The sequence below is a fragment of the Pongo abelii genome, chromosome 2 (genome assembly GCF_028885655.2).
Source record: "Pongo abelii isolate AG06213 chromosome 2, NHGRI_mPonAbe1-v2.0_pri, whole genome shotgun sequence".
Classification (NCBI taxonomy): Eukaryota; Metazoa; Chordata; class Mammalia; order Primates; family Hominidae; genus Pongo; species Pongo abelii.
Window position 1 is genome coordinate 21,076,751 of NC_085928.1, and position 17,086 is coordinate 21,093,836.

The 17,086-nt window shown below is 38.3% G+C and overlaps 1 pseudogene; it reads right to left on the reverse strand.

Annotated features, from left to right (window-relative positions):
• Nucleotides 1-15,309: 15,309 nt before the first annotated feature.
• LOC100936909 (prothymosin alpha-like) lies at nucleotides 15,310-15,728 on the reverse strand (annotated as a pseudogene).
• Between the last annotated feature and the right edge of the window lie 1,358 nt (nucleotides 15,729-17,086).

Here is a 17,086-nt window from a genome sequence, read left to right on the forward strand (position 1 = left end):
CTTTCAGGCATGGCAAGCCTCACCTTATAAATGCTCTGCTGCAGACCCAGAATCAGCCATTTTTCCAAGAGACCAGTTTTTTGTTTTGTTTTGTTCTGTTAGTCAAAACATAAATGGCATTTAGAACAAGCAATCTAAACACACCATAGGATTTGCATCTTCACTGAACAAAAGCTTTTTAAACTGTCAACAATCTTACATTGTTCTTTTTTCTCTTGCACTTTTGTTCCCATTTCATTTTCCTCATGATTTTTATTCTAATGAGATATGTTTGAAATTATGTTATTCATCATCTTATCATAACTCACTATGACAAAATTTATACATTTAACTTTTTCGTTATTTCATGTAATCGTGTCTCCAAGTCTTAAATGCGTTCATAGCCTATATAAACTTCATAAAAGTTAATGAACTTCATAAAAGTTAACCTCATAGAAATGACTTCATAAAAGTTATTTTTCTCCTAAGGATCTAAATAAATGTTCAAAAAATAAAAACACTTCTCATATAAGTTGTGCTTTGTTTTGCTTTACGTAACAATGTAGTGTTCATCTGTGAGAAGTAAAGATGGAACTTTTTTCCTTCTTTTTTCTTGAAATCATGCAAAATATGCAAGGGAGGTAGAGAAGGGTGATTGAAAGTACAGGTACTCCCCTAGCCCTTTCTCACAACGGAACGGTGACAAGGGAGCCTTTCATAACAGATTAAGATTATCCTGCATGCTTCTTACAAGTTTCAATCAATATAATTCTAAAACAGGTAGAAAAGGCACAGAGTCTTTCTTTTTGAGTCCTGTATTTACCTTGAGGAAATAATGTACCCTCATCTTTCTTAGCAACGCTTTACTAGTTTTGCTTCCTCAAAACCTATGCGTTCTTTGTCAGTAGTCAAGGGTGGAAAAAATGAAGACACAGAAAGAGCTATAACTTCACTCCTTTTGCCACACTGTTTGATACATTTGAATTCAGAATGCTCTAACATTGACCAAACTTTCCTGCTTCTGTTGTCACATATCACCCTGCAGACTTCACATTGTCTCTTTGAATCAGGGATTCACGTGTTTGAATCCTGAAACAATGTAAGATTTTGGACAGGTAAATGGTAGACCTTTCTTCTTAAAGTGAAGGAAGAGAAATAATGAAAGAAAGAGTGGGAAACAAGAAAGTCAACCAATTAATTTAAGAATATAAGAAATCTGAGGATTGGAAAATTGATTCAGTAGAAACTATTTGTGCTTGCATACCTCCTTGAATAGATTTTGTGTACAAGTACCTCATTTGGAAGACTGATGTGCTAACGTATATATCAGTAGTGGCATTAAAATTTCCTAGATTAGACACATGAATAATTGTACTAAGTCCTGAGAGATTGTCCTTTAGTTTTGTAGATCTATATTACACATTTCTACCAGTAAACATCCCATTTCCTTAGACTCTTATCAATACTTATTATTCAACTTTTTATTTTTTTGCCAGTCAAGTAGGTACAAATTCGTTTCTCGAGGTAGTTTTATTTTTTGATTGTATTTTCCTGATTAATTGTATTTTCCTGATTAATTGTATTCCTGTCATACTTCAAGGTTTCTCATTCTGTGAACCTTATTTGTGAATTCTCTGTCCATTTTTTACTTTCTTTCCTTTGGGTAGTTGATTTTCTGGAATTTCTTGAATGTTCTTTATATTAATCTTTTCAAGATTTTAAATGTCAGAACTATCTTCTCAAAGCATATCACCTTTCAATTTTACAAATAGTAACATATAGTGAACATAAATACTTAATTTACATATAGTCAAAGCCAACAATTATTTTATGATTTTTTTTGTAGTTTGTGGTTTCGGAGTCTTATTTAACCATTATGTACTCACTCCAAGGTAACCAGTGTATTTCCTTAGTTTATTGTGTTAGCATTACTCCTTTAGTTTCCACATGTTTGAAATTCACCTTTGTGTATAGTATATGGTAGGGGGTTCAACCTTGTTGTTCTCCATAAATGAATCTATCTCTCCCAAATATCTTTTATATAGTTATTCCTTTATAGATTTCATTACTGTTTTATTATGTCTGTAGCTCCTCTATGGATTATAGAACTCTTTATAAATACTTTATTCTATCTCCTTTGGTCTATTTGTTTATTTCTGTGGCAGTTTAATGTTGTCTTTATTATCATAGTTTTATAATGTGTCTTAATACTGTCAGGTTTTCTTTGGTCTACTTTTTGAAAATGAACTTAGTAATCTATGATTTTAATTTTTGTATACATTCTTGAATAAATTTGTTGAATTTCTTTAAAATACTTCTGCTGATCCTCCTGGTATTTTTCTTGAGAATTATGTTTAACTTTGAAATTAGTTTATCGATAGTACACACCTTTACAATATTAAGGTATCTAATTCATAAACAAGGTATCAACTGGTATTTAAGTTTATGTTTATGACATATAATAGAGTTTAAAATTTCTCTTTGTGAATACTTTGTGCCCTTTTGATCAAGATAATTTTTAGATACTTTCTTTTATAGTTATTAGGAGGGGTTCTTAATTTCTATTATATTTCTAAATTGGCTATTAGTGGTTTAGATGAATGCTATTAGTATGTGCAAGTTGATCTTACTCATCAGTATGTCAGAAGTTTATTTTGAGTTCTACTGGTTTATGTAAAAAATCTGTTGATTGTCCTATGTAAATGTGCATACATTTGCGAATAGTTATAGGTTTGTGCTAATTTTTTTCAATCCTTGTCTCGCTTTTTTTTTTTTTTTCATGTGCTTTTGTGTTTGCTACTAGTTCTAGTACTATGTCAAACATGGACAGGGTTAATGGGCATATTTATCTTTTTTCCAGATCTCTAAGAAAATGCATACAATGAATTTTCTTTTAGCAGAATATTTACTATAGATTTGGCATATACTCTTTATAAAGTTATAGAAGTGCCTTAGTAGTCCAAATATTTGAGAGATTTTTGGTTTGTTTAGTTTTGCTTATAAGTATGTATTAAACTAAATCAAAAGTCATTTTTCTACATTTATTGAAAAAAATATATATGACTCTTTTTTTCCTCCTTTAGGCCACTAATAGGATGCCTTATGTTGATAGATGTTCTGACGTTAAACAATCGTTTTTCTCTCAGGATCAATATTGCTTGATGAATTTATTTTCTTAGTAGTCTCTGCAATTTTGTCAGATAACTATTATTTAGGATTTGCTCATCTATGCTCTTAAGTGAAATTGTTAATATTTTGTACTGCTTTTACTTTTTTTTTTTTTTTCCCCTGAAATAGGGTCTTGCTGTGTCACCCAGGATGGAGTGCAGTGGCACAGTGGCATGACGTTGGCTCACTGCAACCTCCGCCTCCCGGGTTCAAGCGATTCTCCTGCCTCAGCCTCCTGAGTAGCTGGTATTACAGGCATGAGCCACTATGCCCAGCTAATTTTTGTATTTTTAGTAGAGACCAGGTTTTGCCATGTTGGCCAGGCAGGTCTCGAACTCCTGACCTCAAGTGATCTGCCCACCTTGGCCTCCCAAAGTGCAGGGATTAGGTGTGAGCAACCACACCTTACCCTAGTTTTAAAATCTTTAGAGCTAGAATTTTGTTTTGTTTTCTATATCTTTGAACACTTGTGTAGGACAAGAATAAGGTTTTGTTCCAATTTTTTATTTTCTTGTAAAATTCTCTGGCTCTGGGATTTGCTTGGAGGTAGCAAGTTGCTTTCAATTGTCGCCTGAAGTTTTTGAATGGTTATTGATCAACCCAATTTTCTAATTTTGTGCCAGGTTTGGCAATTGTTTCAATTACTATAGCCGTGTAACCAATTACTCCCAAACAGGGGAGAAAAATAATTATTTTTTCCCTCACAGATTCCGTGGGTCAAGAATTCAGACAGGATTATAGTGGGGTGGCTTGTCCCTGAATGATGATGCCCCTTAGCTGGAAGAATTGAAGAATAGGGGGTGAAATCAGCCAAAGGCTCATTTATTCACATATCTGACTGTAGATGCCAGCTTTCAGCTAAGGCCTCTGTTCTTTTCCCTGTGGGCCTCTCCATCTGGTTTTTCCATGTATTCTTCCTAAATCAGCTAGTTTGACTTCCAACATGATGGTGGTTTTCTCAGAGCAAGAGAAAGACCCAGCATGGGAATTCCCATAGCTATCTATAGCCACATTCTGCTCTTCAGATCAGGCACATACCTGCCCAGGTTCAAAGGAGTGGAAATAGACTTTGCTTCCTTGGAGGAGTGGCAAGATTCTGGAAGCAGTTGTGAATGTTTATAGAAAGAATAATCAGCCACAGTAATTTATATATTTTTTCAGATAGATAGCTCATCTGTGTTTTCACACGTATTAGTGAATAGTTGGTTGTAGTATTTTTTTTCTTTTCTTAATTTCTGTGCTATTTCTGACTATGTCTAAATTTTCATTTCGTATTTTGTATAACTGAAAATATGGTCAGGGGCCGGGCGCAGTGGCTTACGCCTGTTATCACAGGACTTTGGGAGGCTAAAGTGGGTGGATCACTTGAGGTTTGAGACCAGCCTGGTCAACATGGTGAAACCCCCCCGTCTCTACCAAAAAATACAAAAATTAACCAGACGTTGTGGTGCACACTTGTAATCCCAGCTACTCGGGAGGCTGAAACACAAGAATCGCTCGAACCCAGGAGGCGGAGGTTGCAGTGAGCTGAGATCATGCCATTGCACTTCAGCCTGGGCAACAAAGTGAAACCTTGTCTCAAAAAAAAAAAAAAAAAAAAAAGAAAGAAAGAAAATATTGTCTTTTTTCTGTCCTCACTCCTATTGGATATTTGTTTAGTCCTAAACAAAGTAGCTTTAGCTTTTAGTCATACTCATTACTGTATTTTTGTTCAATGTTTCTTGATTTCTGCCTACTTTATTAATAATTATCTCTTTATTTCAGTTTGGTCTGTTCTTCTCTTTCAATGAATCTAATAGAATCCATGGCTCATTTTATTTCAATGTCTTTATACTTCCTGATCAATGTATTTAAAGTTACACATTTTCCTCTGATTTCTGCTTTAGCTGTGCCCTGCACGATTTTATATGCAGAGATATTGTTGTCATTCAATTCTAAGTATCTTATAATTTCTCTTACAATTTCTGTTAAGCCCAAGGGTAATTTAATAGCAGGCTTTTTAGTTTCAGGACTAGGTAACATTTTTGGCTCTTTTTAAAATTATTGCCTTTTTAACTTTATTTCAGTAGAGTTAGGGAACACATTCTGATGTTGATTCATTGGAATTGTTTGAGCCTTTCCCTCTATAATTGTTACAAATTTAATTTTTGTGAATATTCCATGTGAGCTAAAAAAGAATCTGTTTTTGTTCTCTGCTCTCCACCCTAATGAGACTTTAGAAACTCTCAGCTGTAATCCATGATCCCTGGCCCAATAAAAAGAAGGGTGTAAACATGGACCAGACTTTCATATGGGGAGGGGGAGGCAAAAGAACACAACTGAAAATGCTCCCCCAGCTACATTGAGGAGGGGTAAAGGGTAAGAGGGAGCTAGGGAGAAAACATTTAAAGGGTGTTGACAGAGTTTAAATAGGTGGTGATAGGGACCTGAAGTGATAGCAAAAAAAAAAAAAAACCTCACAAAAGAAAAATAAAGACTTGGAGACTAACTGGGTCAGAAAGGCAAGAAAGAGAAGTTAGAGGAGTCAAGGATGATTATACAACTTAATTAAGTGTGTAGGGCAAGGATGGAGGAAGTTAGGAATCCATGTTCAGATATGAGTCTGAGATGTAATTATAAAAGCAAAGGCAAATGTTCCGAAGGAGCCCAGAAAAGCAGAAGTAAAAACTCCCAGCGTCCTTTCAACTGGGGAAGTTGCACTCTGCCTTCTGCTACTCTGCTAGAGCATCAGAAGTTTCCCTGAGGGCCCCTGACCTCTAACCCTCATTTCCAAATCTAATGGTCTTCTCAGACAAGTATTTTTATGAAAATAAAGCCAAATAACATTGCGCTGACTTTGTCAGTCTGGTTTTTTTATTACACACTGGATTTCTGGGGAGGGGGGATTGCCCTCTTCATGTTTCAAGAGCCAATGCAATCTGGTTTTCTTTATATTCCCACTACTGCACCATCAAGTTGCAATCTAATCAACTGGAGATAGTGGCTGATTAATTCTCCGTAGAGTGAAATTTAATTCTTTCATCCTGAGTGCTAGTAGATGGCTAAATCAAGGTTCTACCAGGTTTCTTCCTGCATTTTATAACCTTTTGGGTCTCCTGAATGCTAAATCTAATCTCCCCTCTCCTGAACTTTCAAAAATTTTTTTAGGTCTTTCCATGTAGAAAGTATAAACATTAAAACAGATGTGCTGTGTATTCTCTGCTTGGCATGTGGGGAGCCTAAACTATTTCATCCGCAGGATTCTTATGCTTTTAAAGTCCTGGGGAGTGGAGTAGAGGGCGGAGTCCCTCTCCCGCTCTGCCTCTCTGCTCCTCCCCTGGGCTTGTCCCTCTGCTCTCCCTAGAACCCGTGTCCAGCAGGCCACTTCCTCTGTGACAGCTTCAGGCATCCCAGCTGCATCTGTCCTTGGCTGTCATCCTCTGCCTGCAGCCTGCAAGATGCTTCAGCAACTCCAGTGAAAGTGCTTACATTCCTGCTCTGGCAGTGGGTGGGGAGGTCTTTTTTTTCTTCCTCTCTTTCTTATTTTGTTTTGTTTGTGTTTTTGTTTTGTTCAATTTACACATTCCGGAGCTGTCATCCTGGACCTCCCCTCCCTGCAACAACTGTGAGACCCCCCTCTACAAGGAGACAGAGTAAACCAGAAACAATGTACGAAGAGAAATTTCAAAGACATTCGGAGAAACGTGTTACTTCAAAGGCAGTAGCAAGGTCCCCCTGGAGCTCATTACTATAGCTGGTGAGATAAGGCAGGGAGGGAGCTGCTCAGTGGGCTCCCAGGGGATGGGAAAAATGGAAAAAAAAGCTCACGAGAAGTGCAGTTTAGCCATTTTTAAAAACTATCAAATCTATATATCCATCATAGATAAAGCAATAAACCTTTCCCCTTTTGTGGTCTCCAAAAGCTGTTCACTTTACTTGATATCCCACTGACACACCCCAAAATCATGAGTTCTTGAGAGGAGAATGTCTTATCCACTGTGGAATCAGTACAGCTACAGGGAAAAGAGACAGAATGGCAGGGTTAGAGGCCATATCTTGCTGAATAACAGTGGTTCAGATAACGAAGTGGAAGAGGAGAGGGGCTACAGCACCCCTGGCCTCACGCTGTACCTTAGGATGGAGAGCCATTGAGGCAGCCATGGGAACGCCAGCTGTTTTTACTTTTGGGGAGCTGGTTTTTGTTTTAGCAGCAAAAGTTAACCACTATAAGAATGTATGTTAGGTAAAATTGACCCAGAAGGGAACATCTATTCCAGTAATAATTGATCCTTCACGTACTTTAGATTGTGCATACCTTTATGTTGAGATTGTGCTACCTCTCCTAGAGGTAGCTTTTTATGTTTTTATCTCAACATAAAGCTTTTTATATTTTTCCCTACAAGTTTGTCTTGTTCATTAGATTGTGAAATTTAAGGTCAAGGAAAAAGATTTTTGTATTTTACTTTTGTCTTGTTCGCTTTTTCGTCTCCAAACTTCTCAAGGAGTCCAAGAAATACGAAATATCAACTAAAATTGTTTTTGAACTTAGAATATTTTATTGCTACCTTCTTCAAATTTATTTTTTAATATAGATGCAATAAAATGTGTGTTTTTGGTATAGAGTTGCATGTGTTTTGATAAATACGGAGTAGTATAACACCACTACAATCAAAATACAGAATATTTCTGTCAACCCATATGCACACACATACACAACACACACACACACACATACACACCACACACACAGGTGCTAGCCTTTTTCAGTTAAGCCTTTACCCCCTGACAGTTACTAATTTGTCTCTGTCCCTATAGTTTTCTTTTGTCAGAATGTTATATAAATGGAGTAACACAATATTAGAGCTTCATGTCTGGCTAATTCAATTAGTGTATTGCATTTGAGATCCATCCATGTTGTAGCATGTATCAGTACTTTGTTCATTTTTATTACCAAGTAATATCCCATTGTACAGATATACTACAATGTATTTATCCGTCCCCCAGTAGAGTACATTCAGAAGTACATATGTTACAGGAAGGGAGTCCCAATCCCGACCCTGGAAGAGGGTTCTTGGATCTCATGCAAGAAAGAATTCAGGGCAAGTCCACAGTGCAAAGTGAAAGCAAGTTTGTTAAAAAAAGTAAAGGAATAAAAGAATGGCTATTCCATAGAGCAGCCCTGAGGGCTGCTGGTTGCCCATTTTTGTGGTTACTTCTTGACAATATGCTAAACAAGGGGTGGATTCTTCATGCCTCACCTTTTTAGACAATATAGGGTAACTTCTTGATGTTACCATGGCATTTGTAAACTGTCATGGTGCTGGTGGGAGTGCAGCAGGGAGGACTACCAGAGGTCACTCTCATAGCCATTTTGGTTTTGGTGAGTTTTGGCCATCTCCTTCACTGCAACCTGTATTATCAGCAAGGTCTTTATGACCTTTTTTTTGCGGTGACCTCATCTCATCCTGTGACTTAGAATGCCTTAACCATCTGGGAATGCAGTCCAGTAGGTTTCAGCCTCATTTTACCCAGCTCCTATTTAAGATGGAGTTGTGGCTGGGTGCTGTGGCTCACGCCTGTAATCCCATCACTTTGGGAGGCCAAAGCAGGCGGATCACCTGAGGTCAGGAGTTCGAGACCAGCCTGGTCAATGTGGTGAAACCACATCTCTACTAAAAATATAATCAAAAAATTAGCCTGGTGTGGTAGTGAACATCTGTGATCCCAGCTACTCGGGAGGCTGAAGTGGTAAAATCACTTGAACCTGGGAGGTAGAGGTTGCAGTGAGCCAAGATTGTGCCACTGCACTCTAGCCTGGGTGACAGAGCAAGACTCCGTCTCAAAAAACAAACAAACAAAAACAAAAAACAAGATGGAGTTGCTCTGGTTCACATGTCTCTGACATTTACCCACTCCCTTTTATAAGGGAACCCTTAATTCTAAGGGTTGCAGAGGGATGAAAATCCATCTTCTGTAACTTCTTCAGGCTGAATGGGGTGATGATATTTCTGCCTAACTATCAGGGTCTCTTGTGTTCAGGGTAGAGAGGAGCTCATTCAGAAAATATCAGTGTGGAGAGGGCCATTCATGACTCTCAAGTTTCGACAAGAGGTGATATCTGGAAGATTAATAAGTGTTTAGTTTAAGAAAACATTCAGTAAGCTTGTTCTATATTCCTACACTAAGACTATAACAGCAATATATTCACAAGAGTAAAGCAAAATAAGTAAAGTTATTCCAAGTAAACTGAGTTAGAAGGCTTTTCATGAACTGGGCAACTGTTGGAACTAAGCTGATATGGGGCTATTAGCTATTGTAATGTGCCCAGAATTAGAATACTGATCCAGATTTTTGCATTACCCATCCCTCGTTTCTTCTGAGCAATAGTCAGAGATCATTATTTGGTTTACAGGAATAAGCAGGGTTAGCCTAAATTGCAGAAACAAATGTAAAAACAACTAATGAGACTAGAATTTAATAAGTGTACCATGGTTCTTGAAATATAATATTTCTCTCTCCACTTTCCCATTTTTACTAAAGACAAATCATAGTAAGACCAATTTGCTTTATTATACTTGGCCTGATAATTTGTATAAAGTGCAGCAAGAATAATTATTTTCCACATAAGCTCTTTTTACATTGGCTTTGATGGAACTCTGTTCCATAGAAGGATTTTCAGATAAGACTTTTTAAAGCCAAGCCCAGCCATGGGTGTTTAACCCTCAAATATCTACAAGTTGGGTAAATTTTTTCCTCTTGAGGTCCCAAGATAACTTGGGGATTCTGGACCTGTCAGAAAGTGACATTCTTTACTCATCACAGATCAGAAACCCTGTACAGGGACTGTGTAGGCAAGGTATGAGGCCAGTTCCCCAAGGGGCTTTTATTGGCTTTATAAGTCAAGTTTAATTCCTTAAAGGAAAACATACCATTCTAGGCAAAGCCTTGCCAAAATAACCAATTTCTCTAATTGTGTCCGTTACAAAATAAAACAGATTCTTATTGAACTTATGCAAATAACTATATTGCCATAAGTTAAGAAAACTCACAACTAGTTTCCGAATTCTGGAGAAATCAGGTAGAGAGAAACAAATATGCTCCAAATTTTGTTCACAGGAGTATACTTAATTGCTACAAGCTATAATAGCTCAAAAGAAAAGTTTCCTTGCCTCTGAAAAACAAAACAAAGGATCAGCAGCATTTTAAGCAAAGCTAAAAAGATTACTTCTGTTTTCTATTGGTTCAGTTAATTCAATTAATTCCTATCTATTTGATATTCATGAACATTCCAGCTCTTCATGAGAGTTCTGAAAGTTGTTTCTTCTGTTCTAATGTTACAATTTCCAAAGTTATTAGAAACCTGCATTTAAGAACACCTGTTAGAGTTCTATAGTTGATTATGAACCACCTTTTGAAGAGGATTAAAACAAGACAACAATTGTCTGTGGATGGCAAAACATCTTAGGACAGCCACAGTTAAAAACACGATTGACAAAGAAATGTGGTTAACTTTGTGGCATAGAATGATTTTATGAAACAATTATAATTATTAAAAACCTACACTAAGTCATTAGAATTATAGGACTTTCTCATTATTTTAGAAAACATACTAATAACATATTTATACAAATACAGCCTAAAGAAAACCAAACAACATTTCGTATTTGATAATGCTTCCTGTATGATTTTCGTACCAAATAAGCCAAATGTCACTGTTGCATTAGTGCATTATTGATGTCAAACCCGATTTTTAATAAAACATTATAGACATATTTACCCATTTCAATGTTTAACCATAAGGTAAGATTCTTATAAACCTTTTATAACCCTTTACATTTTTTTTGTGAAAGAGCAGATCAGTGCTCTAAGAAAAACCTGCTGTGCTATTATTCCAATGTTTAATTTATGGAAAAACTCAATAATACCCCTCTAACTTTAGCCAATATGTTCACACACGGAATCTCTTACAATTAATTTTTATAAACCTTCCACAACAGTTCAAACCTTCAACTTTATTCCATCTAATTTAAAACAACTCTTTGACCCTTTAGGTAAAAAAATCCACATTCCCATGTCTTCTTATAATCTTTTACCAAAAATACATTTTACTTTTCTTACACACCTTACATGTAAAATTGTTTCTTCAGTAGTCTCAATTACGTAATACGTGTTAACTTTTAGTGACTTTTACTTATGGTAAAAACCCTGGTTAGTAAGTAATTTTAATTGTGTACTAGTTGTGGAGCCTTGCCTAGGGCACACCAGGCAGAAGTGCAGATTAGAGCTGACTCTACAGCATAGCTAAGGGGCGTGGCTAACTCCACATGTCCCCTGGCCTTGCCTTACTTAAGCAGGCAAGTTGTACAGTAAGAGTTATAGTGGCATTTTATAAAGCATTTGGGAAGCCTAACAACTTTTGAATTGTACAACATTTCTTACATAAATTCCCTTTCACAAATCCTTTTATGATTTACACAGACCATCTGAGATATTCTTGGACTTTCTGACTTGCCTTAAACATCCCTCCTTTTAAACAACCAGTCATTTTACTTTAGGACAAGAATTTGCCATGCAAGATCCTTTCTTATATAAAATCTCTTTCTTTATATTTTTCTTTGTATAGGTAGGGGACATGGCTAATTTCACATGTCCCCAGGCCTTATCTAGAATCTAATGGCTTAAAGGTAGGTAAACTGAACAAGTTTTTAAAGTCAGAGAAAACAGTTTGACCTTAAAGCATTCTGCAAATCTGATATCTGACATTAATTTAGACCTACTGTCTACATTTTCAAGACATTTTATTTTACCCACAATCTTTAAAACTGTCTTTATTTCCAAAAGATTACTAAAGTCACATGAACAAAAAGGCATTACATTTTCTATTTTTCTGGCAAAATATTTGATTTAAGCACTTATTTTTCTAAGTCAATTAGTTAGAGCTCTTTTATGTATAAACATACAACAACATATAAATACACAGACAGACAGAAGATTCAGCACTTGTACGATTTTTTACTTGCCAGTTTCTTAATTGCATTACTGGCTTCAGGGTGGAGCCCTTGCAAGAACAGGGCCAGAAAAGCATGTGTTTCTAGGGCAAAATAAGCAGCAAATAAGCAGCTGAAGGCAAAGATCCCCAAAATTAAGAGTGCCATTTTATACTGGCTCCTGGATCCCCAAAAGGAGGGAAACACTATGGGAGAAGACAGTGCAGTGCTTTTATTTTGCATTTCAGTGCAAGGCAAGCCAAAGCCAATCAGCCCATTTAGTAGTCAGCCCATCCCTCATGGGAGTCTTATCTCTCAGTGGGGGCTGGGGATGGTTCCTTATCTTCCAGGTGGCCAGAAACATGCTTCTCTGATCCAAGGGTGCAAAGAGCCAAGTATCCCTCTGTAACTACTATTAGCTATCATTTAAAGTATATTTCCTACCTAGGTATTACAAACCAAAGCACTCTTATAATGTGAAGTAATTTCTGATACCCCCCAAACTCAAAGCCATCAGATAACATGATGCAAAGCAGAACAGAGCCTTTGATTTTGAGAGGGATCTATTTGCTTTTAATTCCTGGGATTTCATCAGGGAAAAAAAAGGTTTTTTGTTGTTGTTGTTTTGTTTTCTCCCTAAAACGGGGTCTGTGGTGCCTCCTCTGTTTTTCGCAAGGAGTCCTAGGCTACCAGAAGTTATCTTAGGGACTCTCATGTGTGCATTAAGAGTGGCAAGACAAAAAAAATGGAGAAAAATCATTCAGTCAACTGAGAAGAAAAAACCTTTCTCCAGAAAAACAAGTTGCAAGAAGAGAAAAGCATAAAGGCCTTTTAGATATATCTATAGCTTGTTTATCCACTTTTAATTAAGCTGACTTTTAACCACAGTGCTCTTTAAAAAAGAAATCCTTTTAGATCTCTTATTACCCAACTTTAGCCATGCCAAGTGGCCAATATTTCTAGCTTCTGAACATTACCAAAGGTAACCTCCTAGGTGCTTACAGAAAGGAAAATTTAAGGCAGTCCATGGAGAAGAGAATAGACAAGGTCACGCAGCTATTAAACCAGAAACGACTTACTTCCTAGGTGGGGAATTGAACCCAGACAGCTACTGTGAAAGTGCAAAAATCTTAGCTGCTGAGCTACAGGATGGGGCAGTCCCCAATTTCTTTCTCAGAAGAAGTCTAGAGTAGTTAATTTTGAGCTTGCAAAGCCTTTTAACTATTTAATATGATTTTTAGAGCTAACTATGACATGAAGACTAAAATTCCTGTTCCCTGGATGGCGGAGACTAAGAGAAAGTACTGCCATCCAGTTTTTTGTTTGTTTCAGGGACCTGCAGCCAAGTTTGTTACTAATCAGCTTGCTGGGTCATCTTGAAAAGTGGGCTTACGAGTGTTCTAAGCCCATGTTTTATTCTGCAGAAAAACAAATTCATAGCACAAAATACAGCAGCTTAAGGCTAGCCTTAGAATTCTTTTTCCCATTAAATAAAACTTTACAGAGGAGATAAACAGATATATATATATATATATATATATTTTATATTTATTTATTTATTTTTTCCATTCATTCAACCATTTGCACACAGAGAGAGCGAAGACAGAAATCTAACTGGTAAGAAATTCTTGCCCTTTTGCCTGCATGCCAGGATTCTGGGTTCCCTTTCCCTGACTGGCCCTAGTGATCCAGCTTGCAGCACCATCACCCTGGGGGTCAAGCCGTATCATAAAGGAAAATTATTTTTTTTTGTTCTGGCTAGAGCAAAATACATGTGGTAAAACATACACATTAGTAACTCTGCTTAGCACCCAATATCAAACTGGCAAGGCTTAAATTTGCCCTCAGATGGGCCCTGTCATCTTTAACCTCTGATTAGCAGTTTCAACATGTGGTCTGTAGGCAATATGGTCACCCTGAGTAACAGAGAAGATAAGAAAAGGGAAAGGAGAGAAGGAAAGTATTGCCTGTGGCAGGGTGGGGACGGTGAAGGGTATAGGGAGGCCAGAGAAAAGACCCACTCATTGCAGCAACATTGAAAAGTTCAGGTGGCTGCTTCTCGGTAGCAAAGGGATCTTTTTCAGCAGTCTGGTTAGCTCTCATTTTCCGTTTTATGAAGGAAAATGTTCCCCATGCCCCACGATCCTGTACATGCCTAACCCTGTCACCCGCAGCCATCAGCAAAGAGTGCAAGGGCAGATTCATCAGCAGTAATCTGTTCTTAGTCAAGAGAGACTTTACCAAGAGACTTTATCTCTAACCCCCTAAATCTTACAAGGGACTCTAACTTTCCTAAGTCGGGCCTCTAACCCGAGGTGGGTCAAGTGTTCTTGCCTTTTATTAAGAGGGGCCTCTAACCCACTTTGTCTTAGGAGAGACTCTAACTCCCCTAAATTAGGCTTTTAACCTAATCTCATTCTTTACCCCGGTACCCCACCACTTACCCAAAGTTGTTCAATCAGTGCTGCAGTCTCTTTCTTTTGGGTCGGGGAGTGGGTCTCCTCAGTATTGTCCCTTTTGTGCTTCATGAGAAAGTTTTTTTTTTTTTTTAGAGCAACTCAGCAAAATAAAATTCCTGTTTATTGTTGGGCAACATTGTTTCACACATACATCAAACAGGCCAAAAAATAAAATAAAATAAAATAAACAGCAACTTCATAGACAAAAAAGGAAAAAAAAGAAACCTTTTATATTTGGCCTTTTTAACCATCTCATGCAAACCAACTACTTATAGCACAGCTAAGTACATACACAAAAAAGTTACCGGAATGCTCGGAATAAGATTGTTTTCCTGTTGTCGTTTTTGCTTTTTTTACAAGGTTTTTTTTTCTTCTTTAAGATGATAATGAACATGGTCACACCACAAGTAAAGTCAGAAGTAGGACAGAAAATACTCCGAAGGCTGGTTTGGTCATCCGAGATCATTAAAAATGGCTGACATTAACAATATGTACAAAAATATAAAATGTAAATAAAAAATACAAACAAATTTCCTTTCTAAAGTACTTTTAAGAAAAAAAGCAGTGCCTTGGAAGTTTTGGTTCTTTTTTCCTCCCCTGTTGCAAATTCTCATGGTTTGGGTTGGGTGGTGGAGAGCGCGTGTCATCTGCGGGTGGCACTGCCCACGGTGGGCGGGCGGGCCTCTCTACTCGAAGGTGACCACGTTTAGATTCTGAGACGGGAAGTGGAGGGTGAATAGGTCACGGCGGCCTTTTTTTTTTAATTTAACTTTTCCTTTTTTGCTGTCTAGTCATCCTCGTCGGTCTTCTGCTTCTTGGTATTGACATCGTCATCCTCATCATCTTCAGCTGCCCGCTTGCCCGTAGCTGACTCAGCTTCCTCATCTTTATCTCCATCCTCTTCCTCACCATCACCTTCTTCTTCCTCTTCCTTTTCCTCCCCACCTTCTTCCTCTTCTTCATCTACCTCGTTGTCAGCCTCCTGCTCCCCATTCTCCTCATTAGCATTCCCGTTAGCAGGGGCGTCTCTTCCATTTTTCCGCCTCTTCCACAACTTCCTTCTTCTCGTTTAAGTCCTTGGTGGCGATTTCGGAGCTGGTGTCTACGGCTGCGTCTGACATGGTGGGGCACGCCGGTGATCCGATGCAGGGGATTATAAAGAAGGTGAGAGTTCAGGGACTCTGGCGATAAAGCTGCCGGAGTCCAGGGCGGCGGCGGAGGTGGTGGAGGCGAGCAAGGAGGCGGACGAGGAAGAATGCAAAGATGGATTTTCAGAGCAGCCAGTGGGGCGAGAAAGATGTTACTGGACCCCACCACTTACCCAAAGTTAGCCTTTGGTTTGGGGGTTTCTGCAGTATAGTTACTTCTGTGGTCAACAGAAAGATGTTACAGGACCCCAACACTTACCCAAAGGTAACTGTTGGGTCAGGGTTTCTGGACTAGAGTCCTGTCATGGTTGCCAGAAATATGTTACAGGAAAGGGGTCCTGATCCAGACCCTAAGAGAGGGTTCTTGGATCTCGTGCAAGAAAGAATTCAGGGCAAGTCCGCAGTGCAAAGTGAAAGCAAGTTTATCAAGCAAGTAAAGAAATAAAAGAATGGCCACTCCATAGACAGGGCAGCTGAGAGGGCTGCTGGTTGTCCTTTTTTTTTTTTTTTTTGAGACTGAGTTTTGCTCTTGTTGCCCAGGCTGGAGTGTGGTGGCGCAATCTTGGTTCACTGCAACCTCTGCCTCCTGGTTCAGGCGATTCTCCTGTCTCAGCCTCCCAAGTAGCTGACATGCCACCACACCTGGCTAACTTTTTATATTTTTAGTAGAGATGGGGTTTCATCATGTTGGCCAGACTGGTCTCAAACTCCTGGTCTCAGGTGATCCACATGCCTCGGCCTCCCAAAGTGCTGTGATTACAGGCATTGAGCCACTGCACCTGGCCTGGTTGTCCATTTTTATGGTTATTTCTTGATGATGTGCTAAACAAGGGGTAGATTATTCATGCCTCTCCTTTTTAGACCATAAAGGTAACTTCCTGACGTTGCCATGGCATTTGTAAACTGTCATGGTGCTGGTGGGAGTGTAGCAGTAAGGACGACCAGAGGAGGACCAGAGGTCACTCTCGTGGCCATTTGGTTTTGGCCGTCTTCTTCACTGCAACCTGTTTTATCAGCAAGGTCTTTATGACCTGTACGTTGTGCTGACCTACTGTCTCATCTTGTGACTTAGAATGCCTTAACCATCTGGGAATGCAACCCAGTAGGTTTCAGCCTCATTTTACCCAGCTCCTATTTAAGATGGAGTTGCTCTGGCTCACATGCCTCGGACATATTCAGTTTGGGGCAGTTATGAATAAAGCTGCTCTATACATCAGAGTAAAGGTTTTGGTGTGAACATAGATTTTCAGTTCATTTGAATACATATCTTGGAGTGGGCCACATAAATTTTTGTTTAGTGAATGAATGAATGAATTGGCTAGTATGCAGTGTTTTTTATTTTCCTCTATAAGCTGTTCTCAGTTTC